The sequence below is a fragment of the Apteryx mantelli genome, chromosome 10 (genome assembly GCF_036417845.1).
Source record: "Apteryx mantelli isolate bAptMan1 chromosome 10, bAptMan1.hap1, whole genome shotgun sequence".
Lineage (NCBI taxonomy): Eukaryota > Metazoa > Chordata > Aves > Apterygiformes > Apterygidae > Apteryx > Apteryx mantelli.
In genome coordinates this window covers 24,813,927-24,828,223 of record NC_089987.1, presented here as the reverse complement: position 1 = coordinate 24,828,223, position 14,297 = coordinate 24,813,927, and the positions used below count along the sequence as shown (strand labels likewise).

The 14,297-nt window shown below is 59.7% G+C and overlaps 1 protein-coding gene across 2 annotated transcripts in view; it reads left to right on the top strand.

The window, feature by feature from the left end:
* The first annotated feature begins 3,868 nt into the window (after positions 1 to 3,868).
* The window catches only part of RIPOR1 (RHO family interacting cell polarization regulator 1), a 38,259-nt gene continuing 27,830 nt past the window's right edge, over positions 3,869 to 14,297 (top strand). Inside the window, exon 1 of one of the 2 annotated variants that reach the window (XM_067302794.1) lies at positions 3,869 to 3,918. The gene's annotated coding sequence lies outside the window, so the exon portion shown is untranslated. Of the gene's footprint in view, positions 3,919 to 11,194; positions 11,256 to 14,297 lie in introns of those variants that run through there. The other variant, XM_067302795.1, reaches the window with a different exon arrangement.

The window sequence follows — 14,297 nt, the reverse complement described above, 5'->3', positions numbered from 1 at the left end:
AGCATCTCCCATCCTAGAGTCCTTCTCTTCTCTGCCTGCAAAGGGCCCTGCAGGGTGGGCGTACTGGCACAAGGACATCCTCTGCCTTGTCCCCATGCATCCACGAGGTTCAGCCCTCTTGGCACAAGGCTGCTCAAGGCTCCAGGCTGACCTCCCTTCTCTGCAGCCCAGAGCAGGGGTGTCCTGGCACTTCCTTGAGTTTAGGAGTTGCTTGGCCAGGTTTTCTTTCCCACTAGCTGCACAGCATTTCAGGAGCTCAGATCAGCTTTCTCTCCAGTGTCACCCTGCTTGGAGCCAGGGAAGTGACGCTGGGGAGGAACTTGGCTTCTCCTGTTTGTTATTACAGGATAAAGTTACCCTTTAAAGTGGAGCCAGTGCTGTCAGGGCTGCATACCATCCGGGAACATCATTTGTTCCCAACAGCTCCAATACGCTCCTTGTTATTGTGCTTGCTCAGTGCCGTTGCACTCCCAGCCCTTGGCACAGTGAGGGGGACACAGATGGGGGGGATCCAAAATGGTGCTTAGAGGCTTTCTTCCTGTCCTGGAAAAGCTGAAATCAAGGCAGAAGACCTCTCTCCAGAGAAGGAGAGCTCTCCTAGCTCTGGGACACACAGGGAAGGAACAAACAAACAAACAAAAGGGCTGTGAGCAATGGGATGGCAGAGGGAACTGGTTGTGCCCAAGGTATGCTGGAGGTCTCTGCTGTCCCCCAGGAGAATGGCTGGGGATGCTTCCCTCACTGGGACTCAGCTGGGGACCATTTCAAGTGAACAAACTGCTGGTTCCCACCAGGGAAATTGCTGTGCACAGGCCAGCATGCTGCTAGCACCCATCTCACCACCCTGGCTGCCAAGCGGGGGACTGTAGTCTGGCATCAGCTCACCACGCAGAGCTAGCTCTTGGGACACAGCCAGAGCATCTCTTTTCAATGTGAGGCCAAAAAGAGGGATGGTTTCCCCTTTAGAGCTGTAGTCCCCATCCTTGGTGATCCCAAATCCAGGAGACCTTCTTTCCCAGTGACCTGACAGGGTCTCAGCCTCACTGCTCTCAGAGGCTTGCACTCATCAGCCGCAAAAGCTTTCCACCAGATTGGCGTGCTGGCAGCAGCAGCCTCTGGGCACCCCGCCGGCCTGCCAGCAAGATCGCTTTACATGTGGCTAGCAGGAATGCTCTGCATTGGCTTGGACCTCCACCGGCGTCAGTGAGCCCTGACCTGCTTGACTCATGGCTGCGCGGAGGGGAGATGCCTCGTATCCTTGGACTTAGCAGACATGGGAATTCCTTGGCAGTGCCCTGGCAACCCTGGCTGCTCTGGACCCTCTGAAAGGGGAGGAGGGCTTGCAGTGCTTGCTCGAGGCATGACACTTCTATGCTCAGGAATGACGTGTCCATGGGGTGGAGGGGAAGGAAGCCGGCCCAATGGAGTCGAGCCAGGGAAAGCTTCCTGGCGGGGAGCTCCAAGCTCCAGTGCCTTTTGTGCTGCTGCAGATGTCTCTGAGCAGGATGGAAAACAGAGGCCTGTGCAATCCATTTACAGCTGTCACTATGCAAATTCCCCCAGCCCACGTCCACCCGACATGTGCCGGCCTAGGCTGCCTGGCAGCTCTGGAAGGAAAATGCCAGCTGGCTACGTAGCACCGGTCCCCTGACGCTTAAACCTCAGCGGGGTGACAGAGGGAAGCATGAGTCATCCCTGGCAGGAGAATATTATAATTACACATGTAAACAGAGAGCTGGCTCCAGCACACCAGAGCATGTGATGGATAAAGGGGACTGTGGCTGGAGCCACGGCACTGGCCTGGTGGCATTGACACATGTGTCAGAGGCATGTGAGAGGGGGCAGAACCTGTTAGACCTGTGGAGAGCCAGAATCAGCCTGTTCCCACCCCATCCTGGGGCCCAGGGGAGTAGCAATTTGGAGGGAGGACATGGGGGCAGGATCTGTGTTACTGGCACATGTCACCTGCGTTACCCCTGTTCCAACAGCGGCTTTCAGCAAGTGGTTTTTTCCCTGGTCTGTGTGTGCCTAGATGATGCCACTTTCCTCCAGGGAAGCCCTTCCCAGTGGGAATCACTGGGGCCTGGCAGGGCAGATTGCTGGGTACTTCAGTGTCAGATCAGCTCAGGGGAGTGTCACAGGGCAGCTCTCTGGGCCCTGAGGTCTTGGCCCACGTGCCACAGGGCAGGACAGCATGCTGTGTCAGTAGGATGGTCAAGCAATGAGACAGGTTGCCCAGAGAGGCTGGGCCATCTCCTTCCTTGGATGTTTTCAAGACCAGACTAGATATAGCCTGGAGGAACCCAGCCTGACCTCAGAGCAGACCGTTCTTTGAGCAGGAGGTCCCTTCCAACCTGAATTATCCTAAGATCCTACGATCACTTCAAGGATTAGGGCTGAGAGGGGCTGGGAGGTGCATCTGAAAACAAAAAGATCTGGAGAAGGATGGAGATAGGGGAGAAGGATGGTGACAGTGGATGACAGAACGTGCAGCAACATGCTCTAGCTAGATGTACATCACTATTGCTAACTTGAAGGGGCCACAGGCCATCCCTGTGGGTGACGCAGGCCAGTGCTAGCCCTATTGTTTGCTGCTAGTGGTCAGGGTTGTTCTTGTGCTTTTTAGCTGGTGGGAATCACAACAAAAACTTTTGTAACATGCACGTAAGCGTGTGTTTGTGCGTGTGTTTAATGCAATGGAGGCTTAAGAGAACAGTATTGTACAAAACAAGATTGGTATCAGTTATTCATTATAAAGATCGTATCATCAGTATGAGAATATTTAGTTGCTATAGTCTGGAAAACAGAAAAAATGGCCATTTCCTTGTAAAAGTCTTTGTAACATTCTCCTGCGTGCACCTTCTCAAGCTCAGCCCTCTCTGCCACGTGCCCAGCCCATGAGCTGGGGGTAGCCAGGAGAGCCCACCAAGAGCAGCTGCACAGGCCCATGTTCTCACATGTCCCATGTGTTGTGCTGCCAAGACTGCTGCCCCAGAAAGCTGGGAAAGCCACTTCTTGGGGCCGAGTGTGTTCTCGCATGTGTGTTGGCGCATGGATTCAAAGTGTACGAGATGACTTTTCCTGTTAGAGGGCTGCTCTCATAACCCTGCCTGCACAGGGCGCGCAAGGCTGCGAGCACCAGGGTCGCTGCGAGCACCACTTGGCAGAGCTGGGCCCCTCCACGCAGCCCTGAGGGCCGGGGCGCTGTGGAGATGGCTCTGCCCGAGCAGCCCTCGCCGCCTGCATTGCCCCCCTCCTGCCCCCCGGCACCGAGGGCGCCGCGGGAGCCGGGGCAGAGGCTGCAAGGCTCCTGGCCGCCGTTCACGGGTAGCCGTCGCCTCTTGGATGGAACCTACCCGGCTCCCACCTGTGCCCGGAGAGGCGCGCAGGTGGCAAGGCAGCCACCGCGGACCTGGGGCGCCTCCACGGGGCCCTCCAGGCCGGCTCAGTGGCCAGCCTGCCCCGCTGAGGCACCCCGGGGTGCTGCCGGCCGCGACCGCCGCCGGCACCGGGCTCTCCACGCACCCCAGGGCAGCGCAGCGGGAGGGGTGCTCCGGCGCGGCCGAGCACCGCGGCGGGCGAAGCCGCCCCCGTGGCGCCCCCGCCCCCCGTGGCGCCCCGCCGGGTCCGGGGCTCGGCGACCGGGGCGCAGCCAGGCCAAGGCCCGGGCGGCACCGGGGCGAGCCGGGCTCCGCGGCGGGGCCGGGCTGGGGGCGATGCGTGGCCAGGCCTGGGGCGGGGGGTCCGTGAGCGCTGCGGGGCTGGGCCGGGGGCCGGGCCCGGGGCGGGCAGCGGGGCTGGGCGAGCCGGGCAGGGCCCCACCCGGGGGCGGGCGGCGGTTGTCGGCTCCTCCTTCGCTCCGCGCCGGCCTGGGGAGCGCGGCCGGTCCAGGTGGCGGCGGTGGGACCCTGCGGCCATGTGAGTGCGGGCGGCGGCGGGGAGCCGGGCCGGGCCGGGCGGGGGCCGCGGGGCTGCGGCCCGCTTGGGGCCCCGCGCCCCGCCGCGGAGGGAGTGGGCGGGCGGGCACCGGGGGCGGGGGTGCCCCGGCGTTTCCCCCGGCCGCGGCCTGGGCCCCGCCGTGCCTGGTTCGGCCCTTGTTCGCCCCGCGGCGCCCGGGGCCGAGGGGACTCCTCTGGGCCCCTCGCTGACGCTCGCCGGCTGCGGGCCCGCGGGGTGGTGGGTCACGGCAGCCCCCACGGCGGGGCTCTGCAGGCTTTGCTGGCGGGCGCCGGGCACAGCGGGCTCTCGCAGGCCAGGGCCTGGCAGCGCGCGGGGCATCGCTGGGCCCTCGCTCGGCTTGGTGCCGTGGATGGAGTTGGGCCCACACCCTAACGCGCCGTGCCCCGGGAGGCCGGGCCCTCTGCCGTACAGGCCGCAGCGAAGGGGAGCAAAGGCTGGCGGCAGGGACCTGGCCCTGGGCTGTGCTCGCTTCCTCCCAAAGGGGTTTGGTCCAGACACGGGGCTGGAGCAGATATGGAGCCAGCTGGCCAGCCTGTCACCCTCCTTCCTCTTTGGTGTATAAATAGCCTGAGAATTACCTGGGGAATTCGGTGCTTCGGGCTGCATGTTTCTGGACAGTCCTGGCAGCAGCCAGTGAGCACAGTGAAGCTGACTGGGTTTGCTCTCCTCCAGCCCTCTCCCCCACCACCCCGGTGAGGGCACCAAGCCACAGCTCTGGGTGGCATGCCTTGAGGCCTGGCTGTGTTTTAAGATCAGCCCCCATTGCTCTCCCTTCCCTGTCCCCACCATGTCCCAGTGAAGTGCTGGGCCCTGGGGGATGAGGCAAGCTCCCTCTACCAGCTCCAGGCGCTGGCAATGCTGTGCCCTCCTCTCCACACACTTCTCTGTCCCACTGCTGTGGTCAGGAACCTGTGTTTGCTGGTGGGAGCTCTGACGGGCTGTGTCGAAGACTGCTTGCTAGGGCACGGGAAAGACCCTGTGGAGCTGGGGTGGTGGCAGGGCCCACCAGGTTGGTGCAGGCATGAGTGCTGCAGCAGGGTGCTGCTCTGCTTTGAGCTGGCAGCCCCTTGTCCACGCTGTGCTGGTGACTAGCCTCCAAGGAGGAGAAGGCAGGGCAGCATGTAACTGAAGCCACTAAGCAGCTGCAGCATGCTGGAGCATGGGGTGTGGAATGCTCAGCTCCCCTTTGTCCGTGGGATGCTAGTCTCTGCTGTAGCAGCCAGCACGTCTGCCTCCTTCACACAAAAGAGTGGAGTATGAAGACAGAGCTCCTGAGTTGCCAGATGTGTCTCCTGGTACCAGGTTCAGGGAGAATGGGGCAGCTTGCTCTGGGTCATCTTGTGGTGTCAAGAGAGGCCTCCCTGCATCTTGGTTTCCACAGAGTTGGGGTGAGCTTGGAAGTGGCCAGGTCTGTGTGCCAGTGCACCTGAGGGTCGCTGGGCACCAGCTCCCCCCATGCACTTGGAATCACTCAGGAACCTCTCTGTTCTGTGGCATGCTCCTGAGCACGTGATTTCCCCCTGGGGTTTTATGTGCCTTGTCGTGGGATCCAGGCTGGGAGAGCTGTGGTCCAGCAGGGACAGGAGATTGTTATAGCCACTTCCTATTGCTCTGCAGCTTGCTTACCCCTCTCATCCATTTTCATTTCCTTAATCCATGTCCCAGCATTTTCTTTATTATTTTATTTGGAGAGGAGGGGTTGTTTGCTGAAGGCTGGAGATTGCTGCAGAGAGCACTTTCTCATATCTTTGTGGGCTCTGGGAGACCAATTTGGGTGCCCGCTGGCTGCCACTGCACAGAGAAGCTCTGTGGTTTGGGTGGAGCAGGAGCAGGTCTGCTTGCAAGGAGGCTGGGGAACCCATCTTGGCTGCCCCCAGGAGCTGACAGTGGAGTGGATTAGGGTATGTGCGGGGCCCTCTGTGCTGCTCTGGGAGGGCTGTAGGGCTGTGTTTGTAGGCATTTGCCCAGTGGCCAGTCCAGTGCTGTGTGGCTTTCTTCTTCAGGGTGAAAAATTCTGTCCTGCCAAAGTGCTCTGTGCTCTGAATTGGCTGTTCCTCTTTCATTTCCCATGGCACTGGTGCATCTGTCCTTGGCCAGCTTTGGGGCAAGGTGTTCCTGTAGCAGCTGATGCAGTGAGCTGTCTTACCTAGTGTGATGCTGAGTCCCCTGGCTTGCAATGCAGCCTATGCACTGCAAGTCTAGGAGAGCAAGCCTGCCCTACTGTCCATCTATGCCAGCTTCCCCATCACTGGCTCTGGTTGTGTGTGGCTGAGCCGTGTTCTGGACTCCTTGCTGGGCTTGTTCATGACCTCAGCTTCCCTGCTCAGTGTCAGACGATCCCTTAGGGGCTGCAGGAATCTTGTGAATCACGAATACTTTTGGAGTGATTACTCCAGGGTGTGTGTGACATGTTTCCTACTGTGACGGGGTGGGGATGGGTGCCTGGTTGCAGGAGACAACATTGTCCTGCTGTCTGGTCAGCTCCATGCTTATCCTCCCAGGCTGTGCTGGGGCTGGAGTTCAAAAGGCTGCCTTCCCAGGGTGGAGGAGGAATGTAGGAGAGGGGAAAGTAGGGTGCTATTGGCTGGCAGCCTACAGCTGGAGAGTCCAGGCTAGCCCACAGTGTCCCTCTGCAGCTCATTGACCCCCTTGGCCCGCTCTGGGGGCTGAATCTGATGCATTTGCAATCTGCCAGCTCTGGGCTTTCTGGTTTTGCTGCAAAGCCCTGGCTTGTATGCTTGCTTGCCAGCCCGAAAGTCTGGGTGAGCTGACTGGCACCCTGTGCCAGCAACACCACGGGAGTTTGTGGCTGCTCTGGTTTTGCTGGCGTTGGTGTTTTTTTCCGGGACTGGCAGGCAGCTGTACAAGGTGGCTGCAAAACAGGGGCAAGCATGGTGGTGGCCTGGCTGGGCCACCTGGGCCTGTGAGCTTGCAGAGTGTGGTGACAGGGGTAGAAAAGGGTCTTGTGTCTGTAAGGAAACAGTGGAAGCCTGGGCCTTGTGATTGCTCCTGGGCAGTTGTCTGCCTGCCTGCAAGCAGAGTTGGCAGCTGCAGTGGGGGGGAGGGGGGGGGAGGGGGAGTTGCTTCCCCTTTGGAGGCAGGGAGGACATCTCCCTGCAGGGAGGCAGAGCTGTCATCTCTGGTCTTTGCCAGGGAATTGTACTGGCTTAAAGAACAAGAGGAGAGCCAGCAACCTGTGATGGAGAGCAGACAGGGCTGGGACCAGGGGTGTCCTTGACTCCATTCTTCTGGCTTAGCAGGCATGCCACAGTGGCAGGCATCTCTGAGTGGCCTACAGAGAGGGCTATGGATGGCAAAGGAGGAACGAGCTGTTGAGGCTGTGCCCCAGACTGCTGCTGATGTGAGCTGGCCCTGAGCACTCTGTGGAAGGGTTTCCAGCATGGCTTGGAGGACCTGCTGGCACGGTCTTTTGCTGCTGCAGGCCAGTTCTGAGAGCAGCCGGGGCCTCAGTGAGTCAGCTGGAGCTGCGGGTCTTGTTGCTCACGCTGCACCAGTGCTGTCTCAGCTCTGTTAACTCTTTCCCAGGCTGTGTTCCTCCAACACACACCGAGAGGGGTCAAGGAGCCCAGTGCCAGGCCTGCCAAGCTGCAGGTTCGGCCATGATCTGGAGGGCTGGAAGGCTGTGTCAGAGACGCCAGCAGGTCCTGCTGAGATGAGGTGCTCTGGCTGCTTTTGGGGATGGCCAGGGCTGAATGGAGAGAGTGCTCAGCATGCGTGGCAGTGTGCTGTCCTGGTGCAAGGCTCGGGAGGCCTGAGGCTGGGAGCACAGCGGGCCAGACCACGGCCTGCACTTGCTGTGCTGCTCTGATGCTGAGCAGGAATGCTGAGCATGCGGTTGCTCCAGGATGTACGCGGAGGGAGGCAGGTCTGGAGCCAAGGCCTGGACTCGTGCCCTCTGGAGAGAGGGGAGAGGAAGAACTGAAATGGCTCTAGGCCCAGTCTTGAGTGAGAAGAGTGGAGATTTGGGCAAAGACCTGATGTGAAGAGGAGGCTGTGTGGAGGGAACGGTGATGTCTGTGATGTGCAGCAGGTCCCCAGGTAACCCAGGCCTTTCTTCTCTCTGCACAGAAGCAGTCAAATGCTGGTGGCCAAGACTGACAGCCAGTTGCTGAGGCTGCCAGGGATGGGGGGACTTTGCTTAGAGTAGCCTCGGTCACTGGACTCCTGCAAGGTATTGCTATGTCCCAACACCCCATGCTGGGGAGGAGATGGGTGACCTGGGGCTGGCACTGGGGCAGGGTGACTGGCACATCTCTCTGCCCTGCAGTCAGGGACTCCTGCCTGCACGAGCACCCAGCTTGCCAGCTCAGCAGCAGGGTCTGCTGGGAAACCTCCTGTGGCGAGTGTCTAGACCATATGCACTGCATGTGCTGGATGTGGCTGTGAAGGTTAACCCCTGAACGCAGGCGGGTGCAAGTGTCATGCCTCCTTAAAAACAGGAATGGTGCTTTGGAGACCAGTCAGGCTGGGGGGGGGGGTTGCTGTGGGGACTCAGGTGGCTAGCCTGCCCTTGCTTTGTTTGCAAAACTTGTCTGAGTTGAGCAAACTCTGGGTGACCTAGAATAGCCCATGCTGTGCGCCAGCCAGGGCCTTGGCAGAGGGAATGTTTAGCTCAATATACCCAGTCTGGCCGGGCAGGCTTGTGGCAGCTGAGAGAGGAGTGCTAAAGGCAGCCTTGTTTGCCACAGCCTTGGTGTGAGCCCCTTCCCTGAGCTGCGGGGCTCAGAGCCATGATGGGCCATATGGCTGCTCCCCACTCTGGGGGGCCAGGACTGGTATTTCACCTTGTAATGGTGGTACGTAGAGAAGAAGAGACCAGGGCATTGTGGGATGGGACAACAGGCTGAGTTGGATATGCTGCCTCAAGGCACCCCAAATGTTCAGTGCCTAAAGACCCATCTTGCTGGAGGGAAGTTGGTAAGGCTGAGTGCTGGCATGGCCAGCTCAGCGGTCTTGATTGGCAGAGGAAACCCACACATGCTGTGGTATGTATTAGTCAGCCCACTGAGCTGGTGCTAAATCGCAAGCTAGGGAGAAGAGGAGGCTTGGATGCACCCATGCAGACCAGACATGGGTGCTCCCAAATGCCTGCTTTGTGGGGCATGCCAGCTGTGGTGTTCAGGGTGTTAGCAGAGTACAGCATCCTGCCTTCCCCTGGGTAACTCTGCTCCCCTGCCCACGTGGCAAGTCCCAGCTGCCCTTGAAGAGCTTTCGGGGCAGGGTGGGGTGGCAACACCATCTGGAGTTCTGGATGAGATCCGGCCTCAACTGTATCCACATGAGATGCTGTCACAGCTGGGCCCTGCCTCTGGCACCACTTCAATGACAGCAGCTGGCATAGTGGTGCTGACTACACCACACGTGGTGGGCCATCTTGGTGAGATAGGGCACATGGTGCTGGGGTCTGCAGGTGAGTCAGTGTATCCACACGCTTCCATTCAGCCCTCTCTCTGTTTCTGTCCGTGCTGGCCTCGTGGCTTGGCTCTTCTCTGGTAGCCAAGGGGCCTGCTGTCCTCTGTCACATCTTTGCACTGCTGCTCTTTCCACTTAACCAGGTCAGCCTGGAGAGAAGGCCTAGGAGATAAGACACCTGGGTTCTCTCAGAGCATCCTTGACAGAGTCCCTCCGCCTCAGTGTCTCTCCTCTGCAGCAGCACTCCGTTCCTTGGTGCAGCACCAGGAGAGCAGCAGCAGTGCAGTGATTTCCTTGTCACCGGTATTGCCCTACTCTGCTGACCTCCAGGATGTGGCAGTGGTCTAATTAGTGCTCTTCCATTGCAGGGCTTGCTGGAGCACTGTGTTGTCTTGTCCTTGCATTGAGGACGTCTCACTGGGGCCAGAAAGGTATCAGTCCCATTTAAAACTGGGTCAATTCAATAGGATCTAGGACAGGCAGAAGGAAAACGGGCTTGGGAGAAAGGGGAGGAGCAGGGTGCATCCTATCAGCAGGCAGACTTGGTGCTGGAGATGTGTGGCTTTCTCTGCACCCTGGACCCTGAGCTCTGGGGTTGGTCCGAGGTGCCAATGTTTAGGGCCTGGGCTGTCAGGGCGGGGTCCGTTCCAGAGCAGAGCTATGGGAAGCCATGATGCTCCATGAGGAAGTCAAAACAGAGTGCACAGGATGTAGGCCATGGCATCCATTGAGATGGCAGTCTGGATTCACACCAGGGCTGTCTGTCCCTGTAGCTGGGGATGTTGGGAGGCTCCTTCTCTGGTGAGGCTGGAAGCTGGTGGAGATCAGGAAGGCAGGTCTGCTCCTATGCTTTGCTCCTGTGTTCTTCCTATGGAGCCAGGATGGAGTCACTGTTCAGGAGTGGAGAGAGCATGGTCTGTGTGTAGCTCCTGCCTTCCACAGTCAGGGTCTGGAAGTGGGAGGGAAGGTAGCATGGCCCACGGTTAGAGCATCGGGCTGGGAGCAAGAATGCCTGAGTTTTGGTTCTGTCTGTGCCACTGACTGACCCCACAACCTTGGTCATGTTGCTTCCCTTGCCAGAGATGCTTTCCTCATGAGTGAGCTTGCTATGTAACATGCCTGGAGTCTTCTGGGTAGAGCCAAAGCCCAAGAGTTTGTGATAGCCTGAGGAGAAGCCCGGGGCGACAGCCCGGCTAGCCGTTTCATTTTCTGGGAATGAGAGACTGGGCCTGGGTATGCTGTGCCCCTGCAGGAGGTGTGCGCAGTCAGGAGGACAAGCAGCCCTAGGTCCCTGATCTTGAGGGGCTGGTCCCATTGGACCCAGGGCAAGGGAAGCGCAAACTGCATCCACATATCCGCATACAGCAGGCAGGGCTGGAAAAGGGACCCAGGCATCCTGTTCTCAGCTGTCCCTGAGCTGGGCTGCACTGTGCGTCCTGGGGAAGAGGCTGGTGGGGCTGACAGGAGCAAAGGAGTGGTGATTGCCCATTCAGACCCCCAGGGCTGCATGTCCCGACCCCCAGGTGCTCAACACAGTGGCAGCCTGCAGAGCAGGCTGGGACACCCGGACCCTGGCCCTATGGGGCCGTAGCCCCAGCAGCAATAGCCGCGGCTGCGGCAGTCTCCTCCTGGAGAGGGCTGGCGGGGGAGGCGCTCCCGGCGATTCGTGCTTGCTCTGCCCGTGGTTTCCTGCTGAAATCACATGGCTCTTGCCGTTTCCATGGAGAGGGCCAGGGTGGGCGCTGCCAAGTGCCTGTAAGAATTCCCTGTTTGCTCCCCGTCCATGGGAGTGGAACAAAGGGGCTGCACCAAGCCAGGCCTGCTTTCGCCGTGCACGCCGTCCCCCGCGTCTCCCAGGACATGTGAGTGCCCCCAGCCCCTGTACACCCCAGACAGCCCTGCCTGCCCCGGGAAGCCACTGATCGTGGGGAGGAGAGGGGACAGGGGCTGCCGGCTCAGCAGGGCTGCGCTGCATTCCCTCTCGGGAGAGCCCAGGAGGGTGTGTAGCTCGCAGGGCCATGTCCCGCGCCTCGGACAGTGTCCCCTGCAAGCCTGCAGCTGCCTCATCTTCGGCCCAGTGACAGGGTAGACTCTTTGCCATTCCTGGGAAGGGCACCCAAAGCCGTGGTGGGGCAGCTCGGTTGTGGCAAAACCCAGCCATGCCGGGGAGCAGGGGTGTGCTGTGAGCCTGTCCTCAGGCCAGTTGTGCTGCCTGTGCTGCCCGATGGGTGGGGACAGGGACAGGGCCGAGGGGCCCCGCTCCTCCGTCCTATTGTTCTGCAGTTCGGACGGGTGCTCCTGGACATTGCGGTCAGCCGAGGTTGCAGATGGAGACGCCCAGACAAGATCCGTCTGACTGCGGGATAGGGGTCGGCCCCCCGCCACCATCCCATCAGCTCCAGCCCTTCCTGGAGCTGGTGTCTGGGGTGCATGGGCTGAGCTGGGCACAGGCTCCCTTGGTCGCTGGCTGGAGGCACCCGCTCTGGCCACTTTGCATGTCAGCCCCTGTGTTTTGGGTGATGGTGTTGCTTGTTTTATTCTGCAGAGAGCCTGGCAATTTGAGCTTAGCAGTGCCCAGCCCTGTCCCTGTTGGGGCAGGGAAATCCCACCCGTGTTAGGCAGAGGTGCTGAGATCTCCCAGCCCCACTCCAGGATGACAGGAGGCAAATAGGAAGCTGAGTGTGTACCTATAGGGGTCTCCCTGAGTGTTTGCAGGAGTCAGCAGCTCCCACCCCAGCTGCCCTCAAACTCTGAGAGGTGTTGCTGAGGCTGGAGCAATCAGCCCCATGCCTGTCCCAGGGCAGGGGCTGCACCCATCTCCCTCCACTGCCACTACTGTTGCCCACTGCTTCAGAGCAGGGCACCTGGGGTGGGAGGAAGGCTCCTGAGGGTCCTGGGTGCACAGCCACGTCAGCTGGGTGCTGCCTCCTCCTTGGCTACAGGGCTTTAGCAATGGAGGAAAAAATGCTTGGAGGAATTAATGGGACAGATCTTGCTTTGTTGCTGGCCCGATCCTCCTATCTCCCAGCCCTCCAGAGCCTGCCAAGGAATCATTTGAAAACACCATTAACTCTTTCCCTGCTGCACTTTGGGGCCTGGCTGTGCCCTATCCTAGTCTAGGAGATCAGTTCATGACACCCCCAATACCAGCAAACAGGCCTAGTGAATTTTACCCTTGCCAGAGTCCCTGCCAGAGATTACTGAAGCTAGAAATCCTGACATTCCTATAAATCCCATGCTAGCCGAGGACCTATTCCCTAGCTAGTGGCTGAGAGACAGCCTTGCTACATTGGTCCCCTGGCATGTCCCCTGGGAAGGGCTGGGGCATAACACAGGTTATGACACCAGCACTGCACAAAATTGTCCAGCACAGGGGTTGTTGCTGGCTGTGTTGACCGGTCTCAGCCCAGTGAGGACCTTGATGGTTTGCCTGGGGGTGCTGTGTCCCTTGCGTTCGGAGGAGCTGTGTAGAGGGAGAGCCCACTTAGAGGACATGACTCAATGGGGCTGACAGAGCAGCGAGGGTTGTGAGAATCAGCCCTCGGGGCAGTGCTAGACTGCGCAGGTTGTGCCAGTGCAGGGCATGCCATCCTGGGGGGGCAAGCTCAGGTCCCCTCCTTGCTAGCCATGCCTATCAGGATGGATGGGTACTAGAGAGTGGGCCTGCCTCTTCCACACATTCTGTGTTACTCTGATGGGTAGCCTCTCTCCCAGGGGCATCCAGGCCTGCCGGGCAGCTGGTGGGGTGTGTTGACGCTACCCCCTTCTTGAACCAGGAGGGTATCCATCCACTGTGTCCAGATACAGCCAGCAGCTGAGTGCTGACCTGTGGCAGGTCTGGAGAGGCTGGAGGCAGCCCTGGGAATGCAGTTACCTCTTTCCAAACCCTGACCAGTGTTCTTGCTCTGCCCAGGAATTTGTGGCTTCAGTTGCCGTGGCAAGGCCTCCTGGGATGCCCAGGGAGAGGAGCCCCAGGGTGCATCCCCATTCAGGCAGGCAGTTGTCCAACACCTGCTGTTACCCCGCAAGGAGCTGGGCAGGGGTCTGGGGACTTGCAGGTGGTGACATGTGGCTCCTGGATCATTTGTCCTTGCAGTGCTCCTGGCAGGGGTTCAGGGGCCCTTTTCTTCCTGGTATCTGTAGGGGATTGCTCTCTGGAGGGTTAGGTGGGCCCTCAGCTGCTGGTGAGGCCCCAGAGGGGTTGTAGGAAAGCTTTGTGTCCAGGAGTGCATGGGTGAGAGAAGCTCTCTCTGATGTCCCCAGAGATGCCCCTGTGGGGGGGCTCCAGTCTATACTGTCAGCAGAGGCCATGGTGGGCATATTAGAGCTCCAGATGTGCTCTGGGGTTGCTCTGACTTAGAGAATGAGGCCAGGGACCTCAGAGAACAGTCGCAAGCAGGGAGCTGGTGCTTTAGAGGCAGGGCAGCTGCGCAAAGTCCCTGCACTCCCCAGGAGGACCCAGGCTGCGGAGCCAGGCCAGGCTTTGTGTGAGTCAAGGCCATCACCAGGCTGGAGCAAGGCGGCGCAGGGCTGCTTCCACTGCTCCTGCCTCCCTGGCTTGTGCTTTGGGGCTATTTATAGGGCTGCCATTTATATCTGTTCTATTTCTGCCCTGTGGTTGTATCAGGAAGATGCAAGGAAGTGACAGGGGAAGGCTTGAGCCTGCTGCAGCCTCAGCACCCAGCTGGTCTGCTTGGCCCCCTGGGCCATGATGGCTGTGCCAGTTCCTCACCCACCTTCCTCCAGTTCCGTAACACCCCAAAGCCTTGTGCTGTGGGCAGAGGAGCAGCGTCTCCCAGGTCCTGCTGGCACCATTCCTCCCTGAGCAGCTCGGGGATGCTGGCAGACCACATCAGGAAAGGACTGACATTGGACTTGGCAGCTGCCCCGCAGTGCCAGGCAGC